Source organism: Oculina patagonica, chromosome 1 (genome assembly GCF_052425735.1).
Source record: "Oculina patagonica isolate OP01 chromosome 1, crgOcupat, whole genome shotgun sequence".
In the NCBI taxonomy this organism is placed as follows: domain Eukaryota; kingdom Metazoa; phylum Cnidaria; class Anthozoa; order Scleractinia; family Oculinidae; genus Oculina; species Oculina patagonica.
In genome coordinates this window covers 19,163,871-19,168,235 of record NC_135758.1, presented here as the reverse complement: position 1 = coordinate 19,168,235, position 4,365 = coordinate 19,163,871, and the positions used below count along the sequence as shown (strand labels likewise).

The following is a 4,365-nucleotide window of genomic DNA, read 5'->3' as shown; positions in this document are numbered from 1 at the left end:
TGCCAGTTTTGAGGCTGAAGTCACCTTAATCTTGTGTGTAAAAGTTAAAAAGATCGTGTATATACGTCAAATGTTAGCAGTCAATAAAGATGGATGGTTTTCAGCCGAATTTTTGAAAATATCAAACAAATGACGTTATTTCAAATTGCGAAAAATTTGTCAATTTGTTTTGCTTTTTTTAAAGCTGCAGCTAGAACAGGATATTGCAAAGGTTTGTGCCGAGTTTCAGCCGTGTTCCTTTCATACGGTTTGAAGAATTTCGGTCGCAAAGTCAGGTACATTTGCTTTCCAAGTTCTGGTCGCTTTGTAAACCCCGCATTTCGAATGATATTACAATGTTGTTTTCGAAGAGAGGTGTTACTTTCAAATTCCGCATGATCCTCTGCCACTTGGAAATAATACAGCCTGAAATAGTTACTACTAAAATTACAATTACCGTTCCTGCACATGTAATCCCTGACGGCAGAAGATCGTGCGGAATTTGGAAGCAACACCTCTCTTCGAACAATAACAGAATAATTTCATTCGAAATGCGAGGTTTACAAAGCGATTAGAACTTGGAAAGCAAATGTATCTGACTTTGCGACCGAAATTCTTCAAACCGTATGAACGAAATACGCTGTAACTCGGCACAAACCTTTGCAATATCCTGTTCTAGCTGCAGCTTTAAAAAAAGCAAAACAAATTGACAAATTTTTCGCAATTTGAAATAACGCCATTTGTTTGATATTTTTAAAAATTCGGCTGAAAACCATCCATCTTTATTGACTAATAACATTTGATGTACATACACGATCTTTTTAACTTTTACACACAAGATTAAGGTGACTTCAGCCTCAAAACTGGCTGGTACTGGGTTATTATAAGTATCACATTTATGCGACGGTCAAGTCAGACGCATAACACAATAGTTTTTAAAGGCAAAATAAAGATGTCGCTCGTTCAGGAAATCTACGGAGTGGATTTTCCTGTAAGTTGTTGTAAGTAAATTTCAACTGTTTGGCAGCGTTTTGGGGTAATTACAAAAAAATTCACCGTGGCATTTTAAAAATAATCGCATTTTATTAAAAATGAAGGCTTCCGAAAATCGCTCATAACTTAAACAAATCGCGTTTGATCGCCATAAAATTTATCATTTTATATAATTTTAGCATTATTCTTTCAGATTCTCAAAAATCTAAGCAATCGCTTCACGTTTTCCCGTCTTAAAACGCGCTTAAAAAAGGGAACTGTCGGCCTCATAAATACCCGCGGGCCACCTTAAGATAGTCCAAAGGAAACCGAGAAGTTTAGTCTGATTATCAGAATATGGGTTTTAGAAATGCAAGATAAAATTGAAAATCAGCTCCACAGAGTCATTCATTGGTATTTTAGATAAACGTCGAAAAAGCTATTATTAACTAATCAAGAACGCAAAAAACTTTTGCCTGTTAAAACATTAATAAATGATCCGTTAATTTGTACAGTACAGTATATTGATATATATAAATTGAAAAACATTAATGAATGTGATTATGAGAACAAATTATTTTATTTCAATCAATTCCATACGACTTTCAGAAATTAAAGAAACCACCAGAAAATGTATGCACCGAAAATCATTCTCATTTCCGTATTGGTAATTTGTGATCAGGAGAACATTTTTCAAGCTTTTACATCCTCAAAGTAAATGCGAAAATTCGTGCAATCGCAGGTTATCACATTAGAACATGTAGAAATCCCAGTGAAAATCTCTCTGAGAAAAAAAATCAGCTGAAACAAAGAGCCGTTCGTTAGTAGTTCAGATAACGCGGTAGATACTAGAAAGTGTTAACCTATTTTACTATTAACCAGAAACCCATAAGGGTTGAAACGTGTAACGCGCGCGCACAGCGTTTGAATATTCATTTTGCTAAGTACCATATTTGGAAACACGAAAAATTTGTACGCGAATGCTTTATACACGAAATGACACACGCAGCATAATTTTTGGTTTTGCGGTAAGTTGCTTGAATTTCGACCTAAACGCCGTAAATTTCTTACAGAAACTAAAGAAATACATTAAGTGTATCGAAGCGAAGTTCTCCAGACTACTTCAAGAAGATGAAACAGGAGAATTTAACCAAATTTAACTTTATTCAACCAAGCTTGTTCAAAAACAAGATTACGCCATCGAGCGAGAGCTAGCGCGCGCTGTGAATTTAATCCAAACATTGTAATTTTGATTGGTTAAATGGTTCTCGTAATTTTCCAAATATGGTACTTAGTGTAAACGAATGTGCAAACGCTTTGTACAATGCGAATCATAGGGAGTTATTAACCTATTTAATATGGGCTTTTTATTTCAAAAAGTAAAAATCAGAAAAAGGGCACACTTAAGTTGATACGATACTTGTTTTCTTTGGTTTACAAGGTGGTCAGTGGTCATTCTTGTCTTCTTGTGTTAAAACTTATTGCAGCTGTGTTGGCATCATCATATTTGATTTGTGGTGACTGATTGTGGCAACATATTTGGATAATGCCAAGAGAAAATGTTATCGTGTTTCTGACAAATTCCTCGTACAGTGAGAATAACTGATCAATAGACCAATTCGGCTAACGTGTTTACATCGTTGTTGCCACCCAATTCAGATCATGTGATGATTCCTTTTGGAGGTTACAATTGTTCTGTTCGTTCATACTCCCATGGGATCAGTTACGTGTGACAAATTGCACAATTGTAACCTCCCAAAGGAATCATCACATGGTCTGAATTGGGTGGCAACAACGATGTAAACACGTTAGCCGAATTTGTCTATCGGGTTTGCGAGGCCTAATGATTTGACACAGGTGTGACCTTCGCATTTGCAAAGTTGTTTACAATTGGCCAAACGAAACAATAGACAAACAATGCCTTAGCCCTAAGAACAAGGAAGCTGTAAATTAACGAGGACGAATTATAATAGAGCTATAATAGTGCTGCTATACTCTGACGACGGGCCACTGAAGACTGTGAGACTGTTCTTCGGGGAAAACGTTAGCAGGAATACTTGCAATCCAAAGTTTCAAGTAAAAGCAAGGCAAGGTAAGCGAAAGCTCGAGGTTTATGTCTTGTGTGCTTTTCATCGTCTGTATAGATCGGGTGTCTATGTTGTTGACGACGGCGACGCCCAGTGAAAAATGAATTTCAGCTTTTATCACGAATCTCGCAATTATCAACACGTATTTAGTGTATGAGCGGGAGGACTGTACACAGGCTACAGCCAGATATGCAAAGAGCGTTCAACTTCAAATAGAAATACGAAAATTTAGCCTTCGACGTCGTTCACGTTCTTCACAATACGCAGTATTTGGTCATCTTCTGACAAAACGCGCGTGCAGAGTTATCATTAAACCTTTTGTTTTGTGACGTTGTCGCTCGCATTGCTTTCGTAGTTTGCCTAAGTTCCCTAATGGCACAAGATTAATCTGTTTAACGACAGTGCTTTAATTGTTTTACAGATGGAAGCGTTAAAGTCTGTCCCAGAGAAACGCAATGATTCAAAAGAAAAACCTACAGGTAAATACAACCTCGTTATTGTAATTTAGTTCGGCAAGATTTCCGCAGAGTACCCTACATTAATTATGCATACAATTTTGTAACTCTCGTTCTGTTCATGACTGCCGTTCGTGTGTGAAGGATTATATGGAATATTTGTATGCATAATTAATGTAGGGTACTGTGCGGAAATCTTTCCAGTTAATGATGATGCAGATAAGAACTGTAACTTTGTAAGCGCTAATCCATGTCTTCACTCGCAATGTTTGTTTGTAGTTCCGCTGTCCTGTGCTGCCGAGATGCGGTCCTTACCAGCTGCCTTCTCATTGGCTGAGCCGATCAAGGATCCCGGCAAACAAATGCCGACAGCCTCTTACACCATGGGGATGAATGCCAATTCTTACAGTGATTGGGACTGGTAACCAGATACCAGGCCCACACGGTTGACAGCATCGGTGTGACTGGAAACAATATGAAGATTTAATGCGCTCAGTGAAATGGCTCTATACAGTAGCAATTAATAAATATTAAATTGTTAAATCGTAGAGATGAGTGCATTTCTTCTCTTGCTTTCCTTTCAATCCCAGTGGCCACACACTGAGTTATTTTGCGCAACATTTGCGCGGACATTTGATTACATTTACAAAATTGCAACAGTAACCGAGTCACATAGGTAAGAACAAGTCAGAGTTGTTTGGTGCTTCAGTTCTCGAAGATTAAAGTTAGGATAAGACCAACCAATATTCGTATTTTCGTTCAATGATGGATAGCCAGAAGGCGGGAAATGGCTGATAGACCACACCATTGCAGGAAATGTTGCTGACGGTGCACATGCGTTGAAATTGTTGCAAATTATGATACAGGACTCC

At 37.7% G+C, this 4,365-nt stretch overlaps 1 long non-coding RNA gene across 1 annotated transcript; it reads left to right on the top strand.

Moving 5' to 3' along the window:
* Window positions 1-2,946: 2,946 nt before the first annotated feature.
* LOC144661080 (uncharacterized) lies at window positions 2,947-4,041 on the top strand. The gene is made up of 3 exons (XR_013572197.1): window positions 2,947-3,043; window positions 3,460-3,517; window positions 3,773-4,041. It is a non-coding gene; the product is annotated as an uncharacterized LOC144661080 (long non-coding RNA).
* The last annotated feature ends 324 nt before the right edge of the window (window positions 4,042-4,365 follow it).